The 13,970-nt window shown below is 41.0% G+C and overlaps 2 pseudogenes; one reads left to right on the top strand and one right to left on the bottom strand.

Moving 5' to 3' along the window:
* Positions 1-33: 33 nt before the first annotated feature.
* Positions 34-357, bottom strand: LOC111817495 (annotated as a pseudogene).
* A 6,465-nt stretch (positions 358-6,822) lies between these two features.
* LOC101590867 lies at positions 6,823-7,263 on the top strand (annotated as a pseudogene).
* The last annotated feature ends 6,707 nt before the right edge of the window (positions 7,264-13,970 follow it).

Below are 13,970 nucleotides of genomic sequence, written 5' to 3'. Positions count from 1 at the left end.
AACAGAGTTCTGGAGTAGTTGCAGGTTCCCTTTTTAGTAGACACCTCCTGTCTCCAGCTGGAGCACGTCAACTGGATCTTCATCCTCCAGTTCCAACTGTGCAGGTGTGTCTGTGTCATTGATTGGCTGTCCATCAAATCGGAATCTGATCTGCCTCATTGACAAGCCCTGTCGTTCACCATAGGCTTTCATTAGTTTACTTAGTGGTGTATGCCTCTTAATCTTAAACTGCACCACAGAACCATCCTGCCCTGCCACCTTCAAATTAATGTGATCGTTGTTCTCAGTCTTGACTCCTTCCTTGGGCTTTTCGTTGGCCACAGCGAACACCCGAAGTCTTCTTAGCTGCTGCTCACAAAAGAGGTACCAAGTCCACACTGAACGAGCACAGGAGCAGTACCAGGAGCGGCAGAAGGAGGCAGCAGCAGTGGCTGAGGGGCCCTTGTGATTCAATATTACCAGCTTTCTGGGATGAGCTAACCATCAACCTTGGGATTTTGATACCTTCTGGGCCTTAGCTCTGATGTTAGGGTGTGGAGGTGGGAAGAGAAAGAAGAGTTAATTGCAAGGAAACTGAGCAGACATATTTGGCTGGTGCCATATACAGTACAAATGTAAAATCTTCAAGTCATTCCTAACAGTAATTTTTAAAGTCCTACAGTGATCTAGTCAATATAGTAGGTATTGATTATATAGCAGGGAAATTGAAGATATCTTATTCACAAAATTTTTAATGTAATATGCGATGCAATTAGCAAAACATGATTGTAAATTATTTACTTTGAATGCTTGGTAACTTCCAGTACATAATTCCATTCTTACACATAACCACGCATTAACATTTCTTATTAAACATAATTCAATGTTTATTATTATTAAATATTAAAATGTAAAAAAAAAGAAACTGAGCAGACAGACAAGAAACAACAATAAAATTCAGAACCAAGAATAAACCACAAAATTCTGACAGCTTGTCTTTATTGTTACAACTTTGATGAGTTTTTGTTTGTTTAAAGATAACTTTCCAAACCTCTGTTTACATGAGAATAAGACTATAGTGAGTTGCTGGGCACAATGGCATTGACAAAAAAAATTTTTTTTGACTGTTCTATGGTTTGAATTTATTAGCAAATTATTTTATGACTTAAATGGATGACAATAAAAAACTAGCCATAGGATAGAACCAGAGAGCAACAGAAGAAAAACAATAAATTTAAGAATTCTCCCAGACTATGTAGACCTTAGAGGGACTGAGAAAATCTAGCTATCTCTCCATGGCAGAAGCGAGGAGAACGGTGAGCTCATGGAAGGCCCAGTACCCCCAACTCTAGGCCAGCTCTTTGGTTGGGACTCAGCACTCAGTTCTTTGCAGTGGAAAGAAGTTGGATGACTGAGATTAGGGGAAATGATAGTTTCCTAAAAACATGACTTTCGCTGTGATCTCTCAAGGGGACACTCTGATAAAAGGCAAGATACCAAATAAGTTTTTAAATAGCCAAAGGCATTTTTGACATTTATAAAACCAAGCACAAATGGATCTAGTCACATGTCTTTCTCACTCCCCTTATTGTGAAACCAGAATATTTGATTTTTTGAGTTCTGCTGGCAAACAAGGGATGCTCTCATTCAGTACAGTGAAAGAAGCCTGGCTGTATTCATTCTTTGAGAGGCCAACAAAGTGGGTTAAGTATGAAATGTTTGAGATCAAGTTACAGCAAAGTTTCTAAAACAAGTTGTGAAGGGGTGAAGGTCATTCATTGGTCATATTTCTCAACTTATTACCCTACCATTTGAATAATAAGGGAAAAAATCATAAACGTATTTAGCTAGAAAGAAAAAGCAAATCCAAAGCCTTTTTGTTTTACAATTCAAGAAACTAGAGACTTAAGAGAAATTATACTCAGTATTAATAAAAGCTAATACAACCTAAAAAGTGGAGGCTGAGGAATTAAAAACAGCTGTACAAAATTTCATTTTGTTTTTAATTGGACAATGGAACACACAAGGAAAATGTAAAAAAAGGAAAGTGGGAGAGGGCTTAATTGAAAAGAATGGAGCAGTATGACCAATTCCTAAGGGAAGACGCTCAAGGTAACAGCAAAACACTTCAAGCTCTTACTGTTGTGTTATCAGATGTCTGTAATCAAGTGAAACCATCCTTAGGTGGTTGTCAGGGGCCCTCTGGGAAGGGTCAGCTCAGCTACTGCTGAGATTACTTCACCACCAGTTATATAAGAAAGCAGTGTTCAAGAAATCAGATGTAAAATGACAGCCCATAAATGGTGATTGTGTGGGTTTAATATTAGAATCACTTGGAATTTTTAGTGTTTTTGAACCTTTACTACTAATCATTCATCATATTATTCCTCACTAGGTTATTCATCAGAAGGAATATTCTTATTTTTACAGGTATGAATTTTAAAGGACAAAATGGGAGCAGATAATCTAGAGTAATATATCCTGTTAGGCTTTCTAGGACTTGGTTCATTGTCTAGTGGGAGGTCCCATCATTTTCATAAGGAAAAAAAAAAAATTAAGGGCTGCATTGTGACGTAGCTGTGAGCTGTCAGAGCGGCAATAATATTCTGTCCCACACTATTACCCTCCTTTTCATTTTCTTTTCTTTTTTGGAAGTGAGAAGGAAGAATGTATTGCAGTAAGCACACTACTTTATTTATGTATTCATTTATTCATTTATTCATATTTGGTTGTTGCAGGTCTCACTACGCAGCTTAAACTCATGTTGATCCTCCTACTTTCAACCTCCCCAGTGCTGGGATCTTAGGCCTGCATCAGACTCTGGCTGGCTCAGCCTAACCTGGAGGTGGGGCAAGAAAGCTACTATAAAATTTGCCTCTGATCTTATTTTAGGAACAAATAATAGTAAGAATGTTAGAGCAAAAAGAATAGGAGACTCCGTATGTAATCATGATACCTCACTGCTTAAAAATTCTTCAATAGCAGCACACTGGGAGGCTGAAGCAGGATTGTAAATTTGAGCTCAACCTGGTCAGTAGAAGGATTTCGTGAAAACTTGCCTCAAAAAGTAAAATGAGGGTTGGCCAGATAGCTCATTGAATTAAAGCACCTGCTTAGGCAGATGCAGGGACCGGGGTTTGCTCCCTGGCATGCTGTGCTGGCCCCACCCCCGGGGCACACTAAGACAGTGATTGAGACTGGGCATGGTGGCATGCACCTGCAATCTCAGTGCTTGGGAGGCTGAAAACAGGAGGATCACTACAAGTCTGATCTGTGTAGTGACACTCTGTAGACCCTGTACTGAATACATTAAAAAAAAAAAAAAAATCAAAAAGTAAAATGAGCTGGGGATGCAACTCAGTATAAATGCACTGGGTTCAATCTCTTGTACTACCACCAAGAAAAACCAAACCATACCATGCCACCCTCCAGGATTTGTCATTGTTTTGGGGGGAAAAAGAAGAGGACAGAGATCATCTCTGACATGACCCAATTGCCCTACTCGATCTGAGTTTGGTCTTCTGGTCTTCAATTGTAGTAATCTGCTCTTTAACTGTGCCAATTTCCATCCTGCCTGTTGCTTTCACTCATGCTATTTGTCAGTTTTCTTTCTTTCTTTTTCTTTGTTTGCAGAACTGGGGATTGAACTCAGGCGCTTGTCAGGGAAGCATTTATTCCACTGAGGCATCTTCCCAGCCTATTTGTCAGTTTTAAAATATTTACTCTTATTCTATTTTAGACCTCCAAATAATTTTCTTTGAAAGCCTCCTTTAACCCTCTACCTTATTTTCTCCCTGTGTTACACAGTTTCGTACCTGTAACAAAATACCAGAGGAATAACTATGTAAGGCAAGATCTATCTCAGTTCATGATTTCAGAGGGGTAGTCCATGGTCAGCAGGTTGCACTGCTTTTCAGCTGCGGTGAGGCAGAAAAGTCATGGTAGAAGAACATGGTAGGGGAGAGCTGCTTGCTTCATGGTAGCCAAGAAGCAGAAAGACACACAGGGGGATGGGTCACAGATAAGAGAGTCCTTAAGGGCATACACTGTGGCCACAGCCTTTCCTTTTATCTAGGCCCCACCTCCTAAGATTTCATCATTTTTTGATAATGCCATCAAATTATGAAGCCATCATGAAGTTAGATGAATCCAATCACCTTCCAAATGCCCACTTGTGAATATTGCCTAATTGGAGATGAAGCCCTCAATGTGTGAGCCCTTGATAGTCCATGTCCAAATGATAATATCCTTATGGACAGCAATTCTTTTTCTTTTTTAAATCTTTTTATTTACTTAGTTGGTACAGGGTCTTGCTATGCAGCTCAGACTCCCAGTGATTCTCCTATTTCAGCCTCACCAGCACTGGGATTATAGGCATGCACCACCACACCCAGTTTGGGTGGCCGGCATTGCTTGCCTGGAGTTCTGTTTTGGCTTGGTGCGTGGTATCGGGAATGGAACCTGGCTCCTTGCACTTGCCACCAAGCTATCTTCCCAGCCCACCATTCTTTAACTAGCTAATCTTATCTCTTTCTCCCACACGCTTCAGAGAGGTGTGTTCCATCTCTCCAATCTACTCCTCCTTCAGTAGCATCTGGTGTCCCATCTGACACAAAAGTAATAAATTAAATGAGATAACAGGGATTAAAAGAACTGTATTTTAAATAACTTGAGCTGCTACAATGAGGATAATGGTGACAGCTGTGCTACATTGGCCTTTGGCCTGTAGAGCCCAGGAGTGCTGGTAAGCATCTCTGAATGCATGGGGCAGATGTTTAAAGAAGTATCCATTCCAAAACTCCATAGTGCCCCTGATTGAATCTGTTCAGAGTGAGATTGAGAAACACTGTTTACAGTAAAGCAGGAAATAAATTACTGCAGCCATCCACAAGGTAAGGTAGATATGTATACAGACATGGAAAGATTTCCAGGATATGTAGTTAAAATAAATAAAGCAATTTACAAAAGTATACTATTTCATTCATTACTGGCCTCTCCTGTGTGCCATGTGTCTCCACATACAGATAAATGATCTGGAAGGATTGTGACCACTGATGACTAGTGCAATCAGTGGGGAAAAGGGGTGGTAAAGAAGTATTTGAGCGCCTCAATGGTCGCCCTTCATTACTAGGCTTTTCACAATCTGGAGGCATTGCATTTATGATTTTTAAGGTTTTGGGGAACATTCTTAATTCATACAATTCCTGTAAGGGTTACAGTGAATAATGCGAGTAAAATGCTACTCCTGAGCCAATATGGAGTAAGTGTGGATAAGCTATCATTACAGAATCTTCCCCATAAGAATTATTTTCTTGAAACTGAAGTTGAGGAGGTGAAGGTGTGCAGGGAAGGAGGGTAATTAAAAGGGCTTACGAGCGAGCGGCTTCCCAGGGCTTCAGGCAGGTAGGTACATTTTCCCATCTTGTATGAATTATATTTTGTGCTTACTGAGGGATTCTAATCTTACATCGTTTTGTTCACATACAAGTGAATCAAGTAGAATAAATTCTAAGAGTATTCCTGCCACTTCATATTCGAGGTGGGACTTTTCCAAATCACTGATCAACTCAGACATCAATTGTCCTGTTGTGTCACATGCACTACCATTTCTGTTAAGTGTCAGTGAGGCAGCACTTTTTTCAGTGAATTATTTCTTTTTTTCTTTTTTTTTGGTGGAGCCAGGGATTGAACTCAGGTCCTTGTGCTTGCCAGACAAGCACTTATTCTACTGAGCTATCTCCCTGGCCCCTCAGTGAATTATTTCTTAAAATGTAACTATGGCTTAAAGTATGAAATTAACAGTGTACGAGTGGGTGTAGTTTTAGAGAAAGAAGACCCTTCTTGCATATTCACCTAATTCTGCAATTAGAGATTATCAGCACCTAGATCTCCTCTCACAGGCGATTAACACTATAGAGTAGTGTGTTTAAAAATTTTATGCAAGGGCTGGTGAGATGGCTCAGTGGTCTAAAGCACCTACTTAAAACAAGCTAAGCTAAGCAAAAGCACAGGGACCGCGGTTCAATCCCCAGCACCACATACCCGCCAGCCCCGCCCCCCCATGGGCTGAACTGGCCACACTAAATAAATTAATTAAAAAAAATTATACAAAAGAAATCATACTGTATATACTCTATTGATTGACTTATTTAGTTCAATATTATAATTATAAGATTAATGCTAGGTGTAGCAACAGCTAATTTCTATTACTGAACAGTGTTCTTTCCATTAAATGCCTATATAAAATCCATTCTAACATTAATGAACCTTTGGTTTATTTCTAGTTTGGGACATCTATGAATAGTGCTGCTATGTACATTCCTAGTCTGTATTTTCTAGAACATGTTAAGTGTATGTTTCTATTTATATATGGCAATGAGTGTAATTTCTGGCTGAGCTTTAGTAGATCTTGAGAAATAGTTTTCTATAGAGTTGTTGTAAAGTACATACTACCTGCAATACAGGCAAGTTTCTATTATTCCACATCCTCAATAGCATTTCATGCTATCAGTCAACTTAAAGGTCAGCCATTCTAGTGGGATAGGATTCATTTTTAATTTTATATATAATTTATCAATGCCTATTATCCCTTCTGTGTGTGGCACTGGGGATTGAATGTATGAGTGCTCTACAGCACACCTCTATGGGGCCTGCCCCTTAGCTCAGTTCTTTAAGTGGCTGCTCCAACAAAGCAGTCAGGCTCAGGTTGCTGTGGTTCGATTCCCACAACTCAAGCAGCCAAACCTGCCCTGAAGGCATTCAGAGAAAAAAAAATCCTTATAGGGGTGCATTCGGGTCCCACAGCCCCGGGGGTGCCGCACTCAGCTGCTGCCCCACACCACCATGCTGTCCCGCCTGCTCAAAGAACACCAGGCTAAGCAGAACGAGCGCAAGGAGCTACAGGAAAAGAGGAGGCGAGAAGCCATCACTGCGGTGACCTGCCTGACAGAAGCTTTGGTGGACCACCTCAGTGTGAGAGTGGCCCAGGCTTACATGAACCAGAGAAAGCTGGACCATGAAGTGAAGACCCTGCAGGTCCAGGCTACCCAATTTGCTAAGCAGACAGGCCAGTGGATTGGGATGGTGGAGAACTTCAACCAGGCACTCAAGGAAATCAGGGATGTGGAGAACTGGGCTCGAAGCATTGAGCTGGACATGCGCACCATTGCCACCGCCCTGGAGTATGTCTACAAAGGGCAGCTGTAGTCTGCCTCCTCCTAGCCCTCCTCCCTCCCCCTCACCTTGCCATAGGGGCAAGAGGGACACTGATGGGTCATGAATAAAACACAGCATCTAAAAAAAATTAAAAATAAATTAAAAATAAATAAATAAGTAAGTACACCTCTAGGCCTTTTTTATTTGTTACTTTGAGACAGGGTCTCACTAAGTTGTTCAGATGGGACTCGAACTTATAAACCTCTTCCTTCAGCCTCCTTAAATGAGGGGCTTACAAGCATGTTTCACTGTGTCTGGCTTATTGTTACTTTTTTTAAAGTATGCATTTTCAACACTTATGAAAGGAATGGAAAGTTAATTACTAAACTGGTAATAGCAGTTTTTTGAGTAGTGGACTTGTAGGTTCTTTTGTTTCTGCTTTTCATTTATGTATACTTTCTAAACATTTTTTATTTTTTTGCATTTTAGGGAAGGGTCTACAGGGTGTTCAAGGTCTCACTACTACATTGGACTCATAGTAATCCACCTGTTTACAGCCTCCCAAGAGCTGGGATTACAGGCGTGCACCACTGCTCCCAGTCTCAATTGCTGTCTCAGCACATCCCGGGGGCAGGGCTGGCATGGCAGGTCCGGGGATCGAACCCCTGACCCTGTGCCTGCTTGCAGGCACTTTAATCTGCTGAGCTATTTGGCTGGCCCTGTCTACACTTTCTAAACTTCTAAAATGAATACGGTGTAGTTATAAAAATAATGTGAAAAGTGGCAATAGTTCCTAAAAATCTTAAAACGTGTTACAAAGATGTTAACAGATACTTTGGGAAACAGTTTAAGATTAAACAGGGTTGACTTATTTACTGAAGGATGGCTCAGAGACTTTAAAAATGCTAATGGGTCTATGAATCCTTTATCCATAGGTACTACATGATGATGTTCTTGGTCTTGTGGTTTATAATTTCAACAACAGCCACTCCAGTGAAGGATCTAGTGTATTGAAGCTTTTACAAAATTCTGGAGTAGGAGAAGCAAAAATATGATATAAAGATCACAAAAAGGCAAATAATCCTCAAAATAAATGGAATATACAGAAATATGAGCCTGTATGACCAAACACCTTTGGAATTTTTTATGCTGCTTTAAATATCTTCCATGAATTTTAAATTACCCAAAATATGAATGCAAGTATGTAACTCCATAGCATGTCTGTATTTCTCCCCTTGCATTAAAAAATTACCTATTTGAGAAAAGTTAGCTATATCTTCTAGCATAGGGACACTGATCTGAATTACAGGATTTTAATTATACAGATGGTAAGATATGTTACAAGATAATCCACAGGATCTTGGGCCTTAGGATGTCTTTGGGTATTTTATTTTCTTTGTTTTTGACTTCCAAAAACAATTCACATTGTAATAAGGCAAAACAGACTCAGGCTGATTTAAAAGAGAACTTTTAATCATTGACACAAATTATGGGTTCTTGTCACTGTAGCTTTAACAATAAAATTTAACAAAGAGCTTTCTCAGGGCCGGTAGAATTATTCACCAGTGTTGCCAAGCTTCTAACATACTGCCAAATATGCTATATTGCCAAGTATGTTAGCCAACTTGGCAGGTTGAAAGGGTGTGGTTTGGAGTAAGAGACTTGAGTTTGAATTTCAGTTACACTTACTCTGTTCCGACTTTCTATGACCTTTTATTTCTTGATTTAGATAAAAATGATGATAGTACCTCTTACCTTTATTGAAAATTAATTAGGCAAATATGTATGGTAGAGCTTACCCAGTATTGCTTCAATGAGATGCTGGAATATGCAAAGAATGAGGGGTTTCCTCTTCAATGATAGCAAGTGTAAGCATTGGCAAGGGTGTGGCTGGTAGCTCAGCCAGAAGATATACTTCTTTACCACTCATTTTTACATAGATGCTTTCCCCCTCATTTAAAAATACTTATTTTATTTGGCACACGGTCAAGCTATGCAGTGCAGCTCAGACTCGTAGCGATCCTCCTATCTCAGCCTCCCCAGAGCTGGGATTGCAGTGTGCACTGCCACACCCGGTTTCGGTGGGTGGCTTGGTGTGGGACCGGCATGGCACGCAGTACTGGGTATCGAATTTGGGTCCTTGTGCTTGCCAGGCAGGTGCTTAGAACGCAGAGCTATCTCCCAGGCCCTGGGTCTTCCATATACTGGTAACTCTCAAAGAAGAAAATGATAAAGTTATAAAATATCCGGAGTAATCTCCCCAGCACCCAAACTTATGGAAGGAAAGCTCACAGTTAGTGGAGGTTTCAGTCCATACTTGGCTGGCTGCAGGACAGAAGGCAGCAGCTCATGTGCAGAACAGCGGAGAGCAGAGGAAGGAGCTGCAGCTGTGGCGTCTACCAAGTCTTCCACCCTTCCTTCCATGCCCACTGCGAGGACTAGAGCTGAATTGCCAAGATCCGAGCGCCTCCGAGGCGGCGCAGCTGCGAAGATCAAGCTCCTCCAAAGTGGCACAGCTGCAAAGGTCGGAACTCCTCCAAGGAAGTGGGGTGCAGAAGCCTTCCTCCACCCCTTTATATACCCTGTAAGTGCTCAGTCGCTCTGGGGCAGGCCCTCCCCTAGGGGTGGGGTCTAGGGCGTGGAGCCCTTGGGCTGATCCAGCCTAGCTCGGATGTCTCAAACTGACACAATGTATCAACTACCACAGGGGTGAGTTACTTTTTTAAACTGGCATACCAAAAGATTGGCCTTTCCAGGAACGTTTTACCTTAAATAATTTTTAGGTACCTTTTTTGTTTTGTTTCATTCCAGAAACCTTTTTATCTTAAAGGCTTTACCTCTTAATTTCTCTTGGTAGATATTTCTATTTGTGGGCTCTCCTAATCCCCAAATTAAAAATTGTAACATACTACAGAATGAAAGCAACTTGGTAGCTCTGGCTGTAGACTTTGTCTCCTTCGCGAAACAGAAAAATCACTCTCCCCTTTCTTTAGGTCTGAATCTTATCAACCCATGGAGGGACTGAATCAAAGGAATCCGATCAACCAGAAATTTCAAACGCACTTTAGCAATACACTCAGATCTTGTATTACACTGTTGCTGAACAGTAGGTGACTACAACATCTAATATTCCCCAAAGTAGAGTTTCCTCAGAACAAAGTACTTTTTTGAAGTCAGCCTATTAGATTACTATATACAGGCAAAAAATAGCTTTCTTAAATAAGACATGCTAATCGTATTATCTGTATTATATAACTCAGTACAGCAGTTGAATTATTGATCTGTATCCTGTAAAATAAGTGAAGGTATTCCTCTGTCTATAGGAGTGATTAGAATTTTACCAGAAGATCTGCATAATATAGCTTACTTGGTCAAAACCAATAAAACTCCTTCAAAACAAATATCTCATAGTTATTACAGGTGGAAAGGGATGTTTTAGTTTTGGTCTGTTTTCCCTATGATGTTAACGTTGAGGAATGTGGTTCTCATCCACATCTTAGACTATCTGCAAATACTAGCTGCGTTGGTGCTTAATTACTTTCTTACAAATAAAAAAATACTGTGCGTGCATCTGTGTGAAAAGGTGGTTTAATCAATATATTATCAAAATGCTGAAACACAAAAAGCTATAGTCATAGTGGCTTTCTCCCTTAAGCATACTTCTAAAGAAAGGTAACAAGCTAAATTATAACATTTAGCTATTATCTGTACAACTACTTACAACTGTTACCCTGTAGGCCAGACGTTGTAAATTGCTTTTTATTCTTAGCCTAGTAACTTGTGTATGTTCAGTATCCACGACAACACAATGCGAAGGGGGAGGAAAATGACATTAAATTTTAACTTCAATTGACTCCTTCAGTGCTAAGTTGATTAGCCCTCTTCCATCTTCAGTGGAAACTATTGAAATCCTGCCATACCTGAAAGTAGTTTTAAGTTGCTGAGTTCTTACATAATCTACTGATTGACTAAATCACCTACTATATATAAAGTTCAGTAACAGGTACAACAAATTAGAGGCTATTGAACAGTGAGTAACTATAAAATTGTTTTGTGCCCAACGTATTAGCTCAAAATTATATAATACAGGTATGAACTAAACACAAACTATTTTGATCACCTTGTTAAATTTCCAGGTCTTAGTATTTAACAGTGTAGACCTTTACTTTCTTAAACTACTGCAATAGAAAAACATTAAAATTCTGAAGAACTAGGAAAACTGTGATGGAAATTACTGAGAAAGGCTGATCATTTACAAAACCTTTATTTATTTACTGTTTTTGAGACAGGGTCTTCCTATCTACTGCAGGCTGGTCTTGAGGTCACGTTGTAGCCCAGCTGGCCTCCAATTCACAGAGATCCTCCTGGCTCAGCCTTCCAAGTGCTGGGATTCTAGGCATGTGCCATCATACCTCACAAGGCCTTTTTTTTTTTTTTAAAGAAATAAAAATAAAAAGTTCATAGAAATGACTGATTTTTACAACTTTTTAATTTGGCCGGTGTTTTCTATGGGTTGGAACTTAAGTGTAATATATACATATGAATTAAGTAGAAGGAAAAGACAAAACTGACATAGAAACTTTATAATGGGGTAATTATTGCTACAGTTGCTCTGCAAATGAAAAGTATTTGGTGTTACTCCAGAAATGAAAGCTGTGTGCTCAGGGTGGGTATAATCAATTTAGTCATGCAAATGTTACCTACTATAAACAATTAAGACTAACATTTTTAGAAGTTGGAATACTTTTAATCTAGAGGCTTTTTAAGTCTCTGCTTTAAAATATGAACTTGCAAGTATAGTCAATAATTTGATTCTTTTAGGTAAGTCAGCATTACTTTTAAAGAAAAAAGAGCTTTCATTAGAGGGGCTATCATATTTAGACTGCTAAAAGACTCAATTCCAAAGGGCTCAGTATGCAAGGACTTACTAGTACCTTACCCATAAGGCAAGTGAAGAGATGGTCCTGTTTCTATCGCTTCAAAAATCAGAAGCATTTGAAGTTTACAACTTGAAGTTTTATAGCTCAGCTTCTACTTAATTCATATATCTTTATACAAACTCACAGCCTTTAAAATTATTTACCCCTTTTTGAACAAGAATACATGCATACTTGGAGATGTGATGTCACAATAAATGTCAAATGAAAGAGCCCAAATCAAGGCCCAGGAGAGATGAGGACACGAGGTCAGTCAGGTCTGACCCTGGTCTGATTTACAGGCCTGAGCCCCAAGTTCAAGGTAAAAAAAGGTTTCACTGTTCTGAACCCAAGTCCCCAAATACGCCAAAATTACTTGGTCTCAAGAGAGCTAATTAAGAAAAATACATTTAAATTCTTTCCATGTTTCCAAGTTCCCCACCTCTTCATTCAGAGTACAGTTGAAAGATGTGACCCCAGACAATTTTGTTTTCCCTCAAGAGGAAATACACAGTTGGAAGAGTTTACCAAAAACTGCTTTGTACAAAGCAATACTGTTTTTATCTTGATGAAAAGCTCTCTTGTCACAATTCTTCGGAGGGACTCCCTGCCTGCTAACTCCCCGTTGGTTGGTCTGTCTCTCAATCCGGATTATGAACGGCCTGAAATCCAAGGTTCTGTTTTTACATTTTAACCCACCGCAGAACCTGGCACGGTGTGACGGAGTTTGTGCCCGAGAAATACTTGTTGAATGGATTTACGCCGAAAAGCAGGATGCAGTAAAGCTATCGAGCATCTGCCAAAGACTTTGGTTTGGTTGTATGGGTCATTTTTGTTCTTAGAAAGCTTTAACGTTAATGATTCCTCAGTGCCCAACTGAAAATGACACTGGAAGCAGTATAGAAAATTAAGCGTGTCCTTGTCAGAGACAGGTGATTCTGGAGAAATGAAAAAGAAAAGTGACAGTGACATCTGCATTGTTCAGGAGAGAAAGGTCAACAAAGAGCAAAACAGAACACCCGCCCCTCCTCCCCCGCATTCTTTCCTTGGAACGTTCTGTGTGTCCCTAACCAGTACGTTCTTTAAAAGCAGTGGTCTTGAATCTGTCCAAATCCTTTTTGGGGGGTGAGGGCAGGAAAAGGAGGAAGGACCTGACCTGAGTAAAAGATTTTTTTTTTTTTTTCCGACAGCAATGTCTACTCAGGGCCTTGGGGAGACGGGCTCACGGGCTCTCTTGCACCAGTGGCGTACAACGTCTTGCCTGCGGTTTACAACCGCTCTTTAAAAATAATGTCCCTTTGGGACGCCGGCCCCAGCTTCTTCCTGCCTTCCCCGCCCCCACAATTCGCCGCCCCAGGCAAAAAGCCAGGGTTTCCCGTGCAGGCCTTTGAGTAAACATCACGCTCGAAGGGATACAATCGACCCGAGGCCAGCTCTACCTTTTCCCTTTGCCGCCCTCAAATGACCCTTGACAGCAGCCCCTGTTTTCCCTTCAAATGGAAAACCCACAGACACACACATACACACATACAAACAAAAAAACCCAAGTCTTCCTTTCGGTTGCTACCCGCAATGACGTTTCCCCTTCGGGTCCCGCCCCTCCGGGGGGCCTGGAAATTTTGGGATTGGTCAAGAGGCTGCGGCACTAAGGCCCCGATTGGACGGCGCGGGCTGAGTGACAGCGGGGCAGTCGCCGCGCCCTCCCTCCCCGGGGTGCGAATGTGTGTGTGCCGTGTTATGCCGGACAAGAGGGAGGCGACCGTGGCGGCGGTGTTTATTGTCTCTCTCCGTGTGTGGATGCGAAGAGTCCAGGGCGGAAGCGCGGCGGTTTAGACGGCCTTTGGGACAGCGGGAGCGACCGCGCCGCCGACTGGGCGCCCAAGGGCCGGCCTCTGCGCGGTGTGGAAGGACGCGGCGCCC

This window comes from Octodon degus, unplaced genomic scaffold (genome assembly GCF_000260255.1).
Source record: "Octodon degus isolate 3935 unplaced genomic scaffold, OctDeg1.0 scaffold00059, whole genome shotgun sequence".
Classification (NCBI taxonomy): domain Eukaryota; kingdom Metazoa; phylum Chordata; class Mammalia; order Rodentia; family Octodontidae; genus Octodon; species Octodon degus.
This window is presented reverse-complemented; position numbering and strand designations above follow the sequence as displayed.